At 43.1% G+C, this 13,836-nt stretch overlaps 1 protein-coding gene across 1 annotated transcript in view; it reads left to right on the top strand.

The window, feature by feature from the left end:
- Nucleotides 1-13,836, top strand: part of LOC118402277 (homer protein homolog 3-like) — a 40,450-nt gene that overhangs the window by 12,404 nt on the left and 14,210 nt on the right. The window lies entirely within an intron of this gene.

Below are 13,836 nucleotides of genomic sequence, written 5' to 3'. Positions count from 1 at the left end.
ACCATGAATGATTCCAGCTTTAAATTACAGTGTATTTATCTAAAAATGTAAAATTCTGGGGGAGTATTGAGAAATGTATAATTGGTGAATTGGTGTGGAGTACTGTGATTAATAATATTAAGTTGTTTTGTATTTACACACTCTAAACGTATTCCACGGATCCATTGGCCAAAATTAATTTAATTTGTTAGCAATATTCATTAAAAAAAAATATATATATATATATATATATATATATATATACAGTACCAGTCAAAGGTTTGGACACGCCTACTCATTCCAGGGTTTTTCTTTATTTTTACTATTTTCTACATTGTAAAATAATAGTAAAGACATGAACACCATGAAATAACACACATTGAATCATGTAGTAACCCAAAAAAGTGATCAAAATATATTTTAAAACGAATCAAAATATATTTTATATTCTTCAAAGTAGCCACCCTTTGCCTTAATGACAGCTTTGCACACTTGGCATTCTCTCAACCAGAATCATGAGGAATACTTTTCCAACAGTCTTGAAGGAGTTCCCACATATGCTGAGCACTTGTTGGCTGCTTTTTCTTCGCTCTGTGGTCCAACTCATCCTAAACCATCTCAATTGAGTTGAGGTCGGGTGATTGTGGAAGCCAGGTCATCTGATGCAGCACTCCATCACTCTCCTTCTTGGTCAAATAGCCCTTATACAGCCTGTACGTGTGTTGGGTCATTGTCTTGTTAAAACCAAATGATAGTCCCACTAAGTGCAAACCAGATGGAAAAGCGTATCGCTGCAGAATGCTGTGGTAGCCATGCTGGTTAAGTGTGCCTTGAATTCTAAATAAATCACAGACAGTGTCACCAGCAAAGCACCATCACACCTCCTCCATGCTTCATGGTTGAAACAACACATGCGGAGGTCATCTGTTCACATACTCTGCGTCTCAAAAATACACGGCAGTTTGAGCTGTTCTTGCCATAATATGGACTTGGTCTTTTACCAAATAGGGCTATCTTCTGTATACCATCCCTACCTTCTCACAACACATTTGCTCAAACACATTAAGAAGGAAAGAAATTCCACAAATTAACTTTTTACAAGGTACACCTGTTAATTGAAATGCATTCCAGCTGACTACCTCATGAACCTAGTTGAGAGAATGCTAAGAGTGTGCAAATCTGTCATCAAGGCAAAGGGTGGCTACTTTGAATAATCTAAAATATTTATTTTGATTTGTTTAACACTTTTTTGGTTACTACATGATTCCATTTTGAATTCAGGGTGTAACACAAGAAAATGCTGAATAGGTCAAAGAGTATGAATACTTTTTGAAGACGACATATTATTTGTATCTTTTGAGATCTGGCTGCGGACCCCCATGGGTACCTTCATGGGAACCCCTGATATACAGTATGAGATGCCCTGATATACAATATGTTTAATTGATATTGCTGTGTTCTTTATTCTCTTGCTATCGGACGACTTTTCTCCAGTTCTCACAGGTAGGTCTCATGTGTGTTTGATTTCCAACCTTCACCGTTCACGTCTAAGAAGGGCCAGTACCAATGTGCTATGACAAGAAAATAAATCAAACAGAAAATCTTGTGTCTTTATCTTTGCGAGGTTGAGTTGCTCAGAGTTTGATGAACATTTACAGGATAATAGTCACTCCTCAAACTGTTCTTGCTGCTGATATTGATATCTTTTTAACCCAGCTAACAATTGTAGGGAGAGAGAACGTTTTTGTAATGTTACCCGTAATGTTCCTGTGATGTTTGAAAAAATGTTAGCCAAAACCTCCTGAGAATCTATTTAGCATGTTTTAGAGGTAGGAGAGCATTCCCTTGATGTCAACAGAACATGGCTACCATGTTCTCATAATATACAGTATTAATGCATCTCATGAGATGCTGCAAAAACATTTGTGTCCAGTTTTCTGAGGGTTAGGAGTATATTCCATCAACATCACTCCAAGCATACACAGAACATGGTTGCTATGTTCTCAGAATATAATATATTATTGTTCAAGACATGTTTCATGGCAACGTTGGAAGAACATTCATGGGTCCAGTTTTCTGAGGTTACTCCTGTTTCATCAGCTGTCCGGGTGGCTGGTCTCAGACAATCCCACAGGTGAAGAAGCCGGATGTGGAGGTCCTGGGCTTGAGTGGTTACAAATGATCTGATATACTGCCAGATTATTTTAAAACAATGTTGAAGGCGGCTTATGCTAAAGAAAGGAACGTTAATTTCTCTGGCAACTGCTCTGGTGGACATTCATGCAGTCAGCATGCCAATTGCACGCTCCCTCAAAACTTGAGACATCTGTGGCATTGTGTTGTGTGACAAAACTTCACATTTTAGAAGCCTTTTATTTTACCCAGCACAAGATGCACCTGTTTAATTAGTTTCTTGATATGCCAAACCTGTTAGATGGATGGATTATCTTGGCAAAGGAGAAATACTCATAAACAGGGATGCCATTTTTTTTTTTTGCGATAATTTAAGTTTTTTGTTTGTATGGAACTTTCTGGGATCTTTCATTTCAGGTCATGAATCATGGGACTAACACTTTACATGTTGCATTTATATTTTTGTTCAGTATAAGTAGGACTCTCAAATGATTAGAACATTTAAACAAGTAAATCGGAGGATTTGCTCAAATTCCGAATTTGCTCAAATTGAGCTGTAATTTAATAGTTTTTATACAAAAAGCATAAGAATATTGATGTCTTGATTTTGTCTAAAATAATGGTAAGCAAAATCTGGCAAATTACTAAAGCACACTATCTTTAACCTTAATGTAAACCTGTTTTGACATTGTTGTTTTTTGCTGTATATGTATTTTGAATGTTTTCAAAAAAAATGATTATTGGTGGAAAAAATTAATTGTGCCCTAAAATGACAAAACGTTAACTTGAATTAACTGATTAACTCTGACGGCTAATAAACTCAGCAAAAAAAGAAACGTCCCATTTTCAGGACCCTGTCTTTCAAAGATAATTTGTCAAAATAAATAAAAACTTCACAGATCTGCGTGAACGTGCCTTTAGGCATGCTGCAAGGAGGCATGAGGACTGCAGATGTGGCCAGGGCAATAAATTGCAATGTCCATACTGTGGCATGCCTAAGACAACGCTATAGGGAGACAGGATGGACAGCTGATGGTCCTCGCAGTGGCAGACCACGTGTAACAACACCTGGACAGGATCGGTACATCCGAACATCACACCGGACAGGTACAGGATGGCAACAACAACTGCCCGAGTTACACCCGGAACACACCATCCCTCCATCAGTGCTCAGACTGTCCGCAATAGGCTGAGAGAGGCTGGACTGAGGGCTTGTAGGCCTGTTGTAAGGCAGGTCCTCATCAGACATCACCAGCAACAACGGGTGGGCACAAACCCACCGTCGCTGGACCAGACAGGACTGGGAAAAAGTGCTCTTCACTGACAAGTCGCAGTTTTGTATCACCAGGGGTGATAGTCGGATTCGTGTTTATTGTCGATGGAATGAGAGTTACACCGAGGCATGTACTCTGGAGCGGGATCGATTTGGAGGTGGAGGGTCCGTCATGGTCTGGGGCGGTGTGTCACAGCATCATCGGACTGAGCTTGTTGTCATTGCAGGCAATCTCCACGCTGTGCGTTACAGGGAAGACATCTTCCTCCCTCATGTGGTACCCTTCCCGCAAGCTCATCCTAACATGGCCCTGCAGCATGACAATGCCACCAGCCATACTGCTCGTTCTGTGTGTGATTTCCTGTAAGACAGGAATGTCCATGTTCTGTCATGGCCAGCGAAGAACCCGGATCTCAATCCCATTGAGCATGTCTGGGACCTGTTCAAATCAATCAAATCAAATTTTATTTGTCACATACACATGGTTAGCAGATGTTAAATGCGAGTGTAGCGAAATGCTTGTGCTTCTAGTTCCGACAATGCAGTGATAACCAACAAGTAATCTAACTAACAATTCCAAAACTACTGTCTTATACACAGTGTAAGGGGATAAGGAACATGTAGGTCCAGGTCCTAATCCAGGCACTTGTCATCTCCCCGTCTTGATTACTGCAACTCGCTGTTGGCTGGGCTCCTGCCTGTGCCATTAAACCCCTACAACTCATCCAGAACGCCGCAGCCCGTCTGGTGTTCAACCTTCCCAAGTTCTCTCACGTCACCCCGCTCCTCCGCTCTCTCCACTGGCTTCCAGTTGAAGCTCGCATCCGCTACAAGACCATGGTGCTCGCCTACGGAGCTGTGAGGGGAACGGCACCTCAGTACCTCCAGGCTCTGATCAGGCCCTACACCCAAACAAGGGCACTGCGTTCATCCACCTCTGGCCTGCTCGCCTCCCTACCACTGAGGAAGTACAGTTCCCGCTCAGCCCAGTCAAAACTGTTCGCTGCTCTGGCCCCCAATGGTGGAACAAACTCCCTCACGACGCCAGGACAGCGGAGTCAATCACCACCTTCCGGAGACACCTGAAACCCCACCTCTTCAAGGAATACCTAGGATAGGGTAAGTAAGGGTAAGTAATCCTTCTCACCCCCCCTTCTCCCCCAACAAGATTTAGATGCAAGTGGCTGTTCCACTGGTTGTCATAAGGTGTATGCACCAATTTGTAAGTCGCTCTGGATAAGAGCGTCTGCTAAATGACTTAAATGTAAATGTAAATGTATGTACATAAGGATATATGAATGAGTGATGGTACAGAGCAGCATACAGTAGATGGTATCGAGTACAGTATATACATATGAGATGAGTGTGTAGACAAAGTAAACAAAGTGGCATAGTTAAAGTGGCTGGTGATACATGTGTTACATAAGGATGCAGTCGATGATGTAGAGTACAGTATATACATATGCATATGAGATGAATAATGTAGGGTAAGTAACATTATATAAGGTAGCATTGTTTAAAGTGGCTAGTGATATATTTACATAATTCCCATCAATTCCCATTATTAAAATGGCTGGAGTTGGGTCAGTGTCAATGACAGTGTGTTGGCAGCAGCCACTCACTGTTAGTGGTGGCTGTTTAACAGTCTGATGGCCTTGAGATAGAAGCTGTTTTTCAGTCTCTCGGTCCCAGCTTTGATGCACCTGTACTGACCTCACCTTCTGGATGATAGCGGGGTGAACAGGCAGTGGTTCGGGTGGTTGATGTCCTTGATGATCTTTATGGCCTTCCTGTAACAACGGGTGGTGTAGGTGTCCTGGAGGGCAGGTAGTTTGCCCCCGGTGATGCGTTGTGCAGTCCTCACTACCCTCTGGAGAGCCTTACGGTTGAGGGCGGAGCAGTTGCCGTACCAGGCGGTGATACAGCCCGCCAGGATGCTCTCGATTGTGCATCTGTAGAAGTTTGTGAGTGCTTTTGGTGACAAGCCGAATTTCTTCAGCCTCCTGAGGTTGAATAGGCGCTGCTGCGCCTTCTTCACGACGCTGTCAGTGTGAGTGGACCAATTCAGTTTGTCTGTGATGTGTATGCCGAGGAACTTAAAACTAGCTACCCTCTCCACTACTGTTCCATCGATGTGGATAGGGGGGTGTTCCCTCTGCTGTTTCCTGAAGTCCACAATCATCTCCTTAGTTTTGTTGACGTTGAGTGTGAGGTTATTTTCCTGACACCACACTCCGAGGGCCCTCACCTCCTCCCTGTAGGCCGTCTCGTCGTTGTTGGTAATCAAGCCTACCACTGTTGTGTCGTCCGCAAACTTGATGATTGAGTTGGAGGCGTGCGTGGCCACGCAGTCATGGGTGAACAGGGAGTACAGGAGAGGGCTGAGAACGCACCCTTGTGGGGCCCCCGTGTTGAGGATCAGCGGGGAGGAGATGTTGTTGCCTACCCTCACCACCTGGGGGGCGGCCCGTCAGGAAGTCCAGTACCCAGTTGCACAGGGCGGGGTCGAGACCCAGGGTCTCGAGCTTGATGACGAGCTTGGAGGGTACTATGGTGTTGAATGCCGAGCTGTAGTCGATGAACAGCATTCTCACATAGGTATTCCTCTTGTCCAGGTGGGTTAGGGCAGTGTGCAGTGTGGTTGAGATTGCATCGTCTGTGAACCTATTTGGGCGGTAAGCAAATTGGAGTGGGTCTAGGGTGTCAGGTAGGGTGGAGGTGATATGGTCCTTGACTAGTCTCTCAAAGCACTTCATGATGACGGAAGTGAGTGCTACGGGGCGGTAGTCGTTTAGCTCAGTTACCTTAGCTTTCTTGGGAACAGGAACAATGGTGGCCCTCTTGAAGCATGTGGGAACAGCAGACTGGTATAGGGATTGATTGAATATGTCCGTAAACACACCGGCCAGCTGGTCTGCGCATGCTCTGAGGGCGCGGCTGGGGATGCCGTCTGGGCCTGCAGCCTTGCGAGGGTTAACACGTTTAAATTGTTGGATCGGAGGGTGAGGGCTTGGGCCATTCATGTCTCAGTTGTTGAATCTTATGTTCATACAAATATTTACATGCTAAGTTTGCTGAAAATAAACGCATTTGTGAGAGGACAATTCTTTTTTTGCTGAGTTTAAATACATTTCCAGTCAAAAGTTTGGACACACCTACTCATTCAAGGGTTTTCAAAACTATAAAATAACACATGTGGAATCATGTAGTAACTATGTAGTAACCACCCTTTTCCTTGATGACAGCTTTGCAAACTCTTGGCATTCTCTCAACCAGCTTCATGAGGTAGTCACCTGGATTGCATTTCAATTAACAGGTGTGCCTTGTTAAAAGTTCATTTGTAGACTTTTTTTCATTCTTAATGTATTTGATCCAATCGTTTGTGTTGTGACAAGGTAGGGGTGGTATACATAATATAGCCCTATTTGGTAAAATACAAAGTCCATATTATGGCAAGACCAGCTCAAATAAGCAAAGAGAAATCACAGTCCATCATTACTTTAAGACATGAAGGTCAGTCAATTCGGAAAATGTCAAGAACTTAGAAAGTTTCTTCAAGTGCAGTCGCAAAAACCATCAAGCGCTATGATGAAGCTGGCTCTCAGGAGGACAGCCACAGGAAAGGAAGACCCAGAGTTACCTCTGCTGCAGAGGATGTTCATTAGAGTTACAAGCCTCAGAAATTGCAGCCTAAATAAATGCTTCACAGAGTTCAAGTAACAGACACATCTCAACATCGACTGTTCAGAGGAACATGCGTGAATCAGGCCTTCGTGGTCGAATTGCTGCAAAGAAACCACTACTAAAGCACACCAATAAGAAGAAGAGACTTGCTTGGGCCAAACAACACGAGCCTCCAGGCTGTGTAAGGGCTATTTGACCAAGAAGGAGAGTGATGGAGTGCTGCATCAGATGACCTGGCCTCCACAATCACCCGACCTCAACCCAATTGAGATTGTTCAGGATGAGTTGGACCGCAGAGGGTAGGAAAAGCAGCAAAAAAGTGCTCAGCATATGTGGGAACTCCTACAAGACTGTTGAAAAAGCATTCTAGGTGAAGCTTGTTGAGAGAATGCCAAGAGTGGGCAAAGCTGCCATCAAGGCTACTTTGAAGAATCCAAATATATTTTGATTTGTTTAACACTTTTTTGGTTACTCTTTTATTGTGTTATTTCATAGTTTTGATGTCTTCACTATTATTCTACAATGTAGAAAACAGTAAAAATAAAGGAAATCCCTTGAATGAGTGTGTGTGTCCAACCTTTTGACTGGTACTATCTATATATATATATATATATATATATATATATTGTGTGTGTGTTCTAGACACGATTCATTGGAACGCTGCAATGACATTCCTGTGTCCAAGAACATTTAAAAAACATAGGACATTCTGTGATGATCCCCTGGAGGTTTTTGTCTAGTTCCTGGCTATTTCCGGGGACGTCCCTTAAGACGTTTTTCGCCTGATGGTCCCAACGAAATGTCTTAAATAAAAATGTTTCATTACACAGCACCCCTTGTTACTGATGCCGAGCCCATCAAGGCCCTGATTAGTGAACCACTGATCCATTGAACGCTATTTGTCTGTTGGCAAGGTTAGGGGCACCCACACTGTGCTTTCAACTTACATATTTGACATTCATTATTACATTGTGCATGTATACAGTCATTATTATTCAACATGTCCCCACAACCGCTTGGTTCACAGCATTCCTTTGCACCCCAGTAGCTCTACTTGCACATTCATCTTCTGCACACCCGACCATTCCAGTGTTTAATTGCTATATTGTAATTACTTCGCCACCATGGCCTATTTATTGCCTTATTACCTCTCTTTATCCTACCTCATTTGCACATGCGGTTTATAGATTTTTTTCTACTGTATTATTGATTGTATGTTTGTTTTACTCCATGTGTAACTCTGTTGTTTTATGTGTCCAACTGCTTTGCTTTATCTTGGCCAGGTCACAGTTGCAAATGAGAACTTGTTCTCAACTAGCCTATCTGGTTAAATAAAGGTGAAATAAAATACAATTTTAAAAATCTGATCATCCAGCTACGCCACCATGTCTGTAACCAGGCTTCCATCAACCATTTGATGTGGATGAATTAACTTGACCATTGAAAAAAGTAATGACCGGGCTGATGGAAACAGAAAATGTCAGTACAATTACATAATAGTCAAAAGACAATTTGTTCGTTCGGCATGGTTTAACCATCATATTCTAAACTTGGAGTCACGCGATATGTTGTGTGGTCCTCCCACTACGATTCAGGAACGCATGCAGTTTGTTAGGCTGCAGATGAAATAAGTTATGTTGAACTTCACAGGGTGGTGAAAGTACACAGTTATGAGCTTGATGCTGCTTTCCAATAAATATCAAGGGTTTTATTCTGGCGACGTGATCATCGATGCTTGGCTGAAGTTTGACAAATAAAAATGATCTTGCTCTTATCCATAACAGGCTAATCTTATCAGGCCAATCTTATCAAGCCAATCTTATCAGGCCAATCTTATCAGGCTAGTCTTATCAGGCTATGGTAGTCTTAATAGGCCAATCTTATCAAGCCAATCTTATCAGGCCAATCTTATCAGGCTAGTGTTATCAGGCTATGGTAGTCTTAATAGGCTAATCTTATCAGGCCAATCTTATCAGGCTAATCTTATCAATCCAATCTTATCAGGCTAATCTTATCAGGCTAATCTTATCAGGCTAGTCTTAATAGGCTAATCTTATCAGGCTAATCTTAATAGGCTAATCTTAGCTAATCTTAATAGGCTAATCTTAGCTAATCTTAATAGGCTAATCTTAGCTAATCTTAATAGGCTAATCTTAGCTAATCTTGTATCTGCAAGCTGTTGGCTAGAGCACACATGCCAAGACCAGAGTGGGCACATTTACCATTAACGCAACAGTGTTTGTGACCAAATCATCAGTAGAGTTGAAAATGTGATGGAAATACATTGAACTTTAGATTTTTATTCGTTACGTGAAAACTAAAGCGAAAAGTACCGTTTTATGTGCACTACATCATCACACACTGCTTTATATCTGCAACAAGTCTGTTTGGTGGAAACGCACCACTGGTGGGAAAATGCAAGTGTTTTCTTTATGTCGATTTTTGAATATTTGCATGGAAATCTGTTACTAATTGGATAGAAACCAAGCTCATTTCTGATTTCACCTGATTTGCTACACTTTGCACTTTGAAGTATGACTTCGTCAACCATTTTGAAAAGAAGGTCGACGACATCCGATCCTCGTTTGCTAAGTCAAACGACACCGCTGGTTCTGCTCACACTGCCCTACCCTGTGCTCTGACCTCTTTCTCCCCTCTCTCTCCAGATGAAATCTCGCATCTTGTGACGGCCGGCCGCCCAACAACCTGCCCGCTCGACCCTATCCCCTCCTCTCTTCTCCAGACCATTTCCGGAGACCTTCTCCCTTACCTCACCTCGCTCATCAACTCATCCCTGACCGCTGGCTACGTCCCTTCCGTCTTCAAGAGAGCGAGAGTTGCACCCCTTCTGAAAAAACCTACACTCGATCCCTCCGATGTCAACAACTACAGACCAGTATCCCTTCTTTCTTTTCTCTCCAAAACTCTTGAACGTGCCGTCCTTGGCCAGCTCTCCCGCTATCTCTCTCAGAATGACCTTCTTGATCCAAATCAGTCAGGTTTCAAGACTAGTCATTCAACTGAGACTGCTCTTCTCTGTATCACAGAGGCGCTCCGCACCGCTAAAGCTAACTCTCTCTCCTCTGCTCTCATCCTTCTAGACCTATCGGCTGCCTTCGATACTGTGAACCATCAGATCCTCCTCTCCACCCTCTCCGAGTTGGGCATCTCCGGCGCGGCCCACGCTTGGATTGCGTCCTACCTGACAGGTCGCTCCTACCAGGTGGCGTGGCGAGAATCTGTCTCCTCACCACGCGCTCTCACCACTGGTGTCCCCCAGGGCTCTGTTCTAGGCCCTCTCCTATTCTCGCTATACACCAAGTCACTTGGCTCTGTCATAACCTCACATGGTCTCTCCTATCATTGCTATGCAGACGACACACAATTAATCTTCTCCTTTCCCCCTTCTGATGACCAGGTGGCGAATCGCATCTCTGCATGTCTGGCAGACATATCAGTGTGGATGACGGATCACCACCTCAAGCTGAACCTCGGCAAGACGGAGCTGCTCTTCCTCCCGGGGAAGGACTGCCCGTTCCATGATCTCGCCATCACGGTTGACAACTCCATTGTGTCCTCCTCCCAGAGCGCTAAGAACCTTGGCGTGATCCTGGACAACACCCTGTCGTTCTCAACTAACATCAAGGCGGTGGCCCGTTCCTGTAGGTTCATGCTCTACAACATCCGCAGAGTACGACCCTGCCTCACACAGGAAGCGGCGCAGGTCCTAATCCAGGCACTTGTCATCTCCCGTCTGGATTACTGCAACTCGCTGTTGGCTGGGCTCCCTGCCTGTGCCATTAAACCCCTACAACTCATCCAGAACGCCGCAGCCCATCTGGTGTTCAACCTTCCCAAGTTCTCTCACGTCACCCCGCTCCTCCACTCTCTCCACTGGCTTCCAGTTGAAGCTCGCATCCGCTACAAGACCATGGTGCTTGCCTACGGAGCTGTGAGGGGAACGGCACCTCAGTACCTCCAGGCTCTGATCAGGCCCTACACCCAAACAAGGGCACTGCGTTCATCCACCTCTGGCCTGCTCGCCTCCCTACCACTGAGGAAGTACAGTTCCCGCTCAGCCCAGTCAAAACTGTTCGCTGCTCTGGCTCCCCAATGGTGGAACACACTCCCTCACGACGCCAGGACAGCGGAGTCAATCACCACCTTCCGGAGACACCTGAAACCCCACCTCTTTAAGGAATACCTAGGATAGGATAAAGTAATCCTTCTCACCCCCCTTAAAAGATTTAGATGCACTATTGTAAAATGGCTGTTCCACTGGATGTCATAAGGTGAATGCACCAATTTGTAAGTCGCTCTGGATAAGAGCGTCTGCTAAATGACTTAAATGTAATGTAATGTAAATGAAGTAAATCTCAGCTCTGTTAAAAGTACACTCCAAAATATATGTATTTTTTTATCATATTGATCAAGGACGATACATAGATTAGTGGCTCACCAATCACCAATTGTCTGTCTTCGCAACAGTAACAAGGGTGACTGGTTATTTGGGAACATCAGGCAAAGTCCTAAAAACGCCTTCAGGGATGTCTCCGGAACAAGCTTGGAACGAGACAAAAACCTCCAGGGGATCATGACAGAACACCCAATCTTTTAAACGTTATTGGACACAATGTTTCCATGAAACGTGTATGGAACATTAATACAGTATCTTGTATTCAGAGAACATGGGAACCATGTTTTGTGTATGTTTAGGTGTGACTTAGAATATTCTCCTAACCCTCAGAAAACAAGGCTCATTAATATTCTTGCAACGTCCCATGAAACATGTCTATCACATTTAATATGGAATTTTCTGAGAACATGGTAACCACATTCTGGTTAATTTCTATTTGACATTAAAGGTCCAATGCAGCGGTTTTTATCTCTGTCAAATACTTTCTGGGTAACAATTAAGTACTTTACTGTGATTATTTTCAAATAAAATGGTTTAAAAAAAAAAACTTAAAAAAAAAAGCTTCTTAGCAAAGAGAAATTTCTCAAGCAAGAATTTTGCTTGAAGTGTCTAAGGAGAGAAACTGAAAACGACCTGTTATTGGCAGAGCGGTTTGGAACCATGATGTCACAAGGCAGGCCAAAACTCCATCCCACCAACACAGGCTGACATTTCAAACTGCTGTTACACTAAAAGAGCAGTATCATACTTTTCACAATTTCACATTATTTTTAACTTCATAGTGTGAATATACACTATATACAATATACAGCAGTTAAACCCACTTAGGCCGTCATTGTAAATAAGAATTTGTTCTTAACTGACTTGCCTAGTCAAATAAAAAGAGAGAGAAGATCCTGTATCTAACCCTGTGAATGATAGATATAGCTTATTATATACCAGCTGACATTGAGGCCCCAGTCCCACACATTACCAGTAAAAAGTTTGGACACACCTACTCATTCAAGGGTTTTTCTTTATTTGTACTATTTTCTACATTGTTGAATAATGGTGACCTCGCCAGGTAGGCCATTTACATTTTACATTTAAGTCATATAGCAGACGCTCTTATCCAGGCCAAAACTCCATCCCACCAAAACAGGCTGAAGTTTCAGGCAGTCTTTTCAAACTGATGTTACACTAAATGGGAATGATCATCTTCACAATTTCAGTATTATTTCAACCTCATAGTGTGGACAGGTATATAAAACACATGAAAATCACGTTTTGGAGTGCACTGGGCCTTTAAGGGAATGGTCTCTTAGAAACATTCCTATGAAAATGTTAGGTAAGAACCTAATGAGACTTAAAGGAGAAGTTTTCTTTTTAACAACCAAATCTCAATTTTTCATGTAAATGGGATATTATAGAAGGTTCTAGACACCTTTTTTTTTGTGATTTCACTTGTTTTTGAGAAACTTACCCCAAACCGTAAATCACTTCCTCACCCTCATTGTGTAGTATGGGGGTCCTGAAAAAACATGAACAAAGGCTCCAAAAACACCCAAATACATCATTTTAGAAATGTCAAAGCAGTCAGTGTTGTGATCCAGGTCTTTAGATGTTGTACACATGAAATTGTGTCATTCCATTTTCTGCAGTGTTATATTCCTTTTTTTGCGACTCGAGCCGTTTCCCCTATCCAGCTGTCCCATTCTCATCTAGCCTGCTGCTGCATGTAACTGCCAAAATAAAGGAAACCCCAACATAAAGAGACTTAATAGGGTTGGGCCACCACAAGTCTACAGAACAGGTTCAAGGCGCCTTGGCGTAGATTTTACGTCTGGAACTTCTTGTGTGGAAGCACCCCATGCTTTCAATATACTTTGTATCCCTCATTTGCTCAAGTGTTTCCTTTATTTTGGCAGCTACATGTCTAATGGACAGAGAGGGATCGCTCAAGTCGCAACAAAATGGAATATAAATTGCAGATAGGGTTCGGAATGACCTGCATCACTATATGCTGAGAGCTTTGCCGTTTCTAAAAGGACGTATTTGAGTGTGTTTGGATCCTTTGTTCAGGTTCTTTTTCAGGGCCCCCATACTACACAACAAGGATGAGGAAGTGATTTTCTGTTTGCGGTAAGTTTCTCAAAAACAAGTGAAATCACAAAAAAGGTGTCTGGTACCTTCTATAGCATACCATTTACGGTTGTTAAAAAAAATAACTTCTCGTTTAAGGGAACGTTATCTAAAGCTGTGGGAACGTTTGTTGTTAGCTGGTAATATCCTCTGGTGACCTCAGCCTCTCCGACACTCCTGTTGTGACTGAGGGCTACAGAGCCTGGGAAGATCCACAGTGTGGACTCTC

Source organism: Oncorhynchus keta, chromosome 23 (genome assembly GCF_023373465.1).
Source record: "Oncorhynchus keta strain PuntledgeMale-10-30-2019 chromosome 23, Oket_V2, whole genome shotgun sequence".
NCBI classification, from domain to species: domain Eukaryota; kingdom Metazoa; phylum Chordata; class Actinopteri; order Salmoniformes; family Salmonidae; genus Oncorhynchus; species Oncorhynchus keta.
This window is presented reverse-complemented; position numbering and strand designations above follow the sequence as displayed.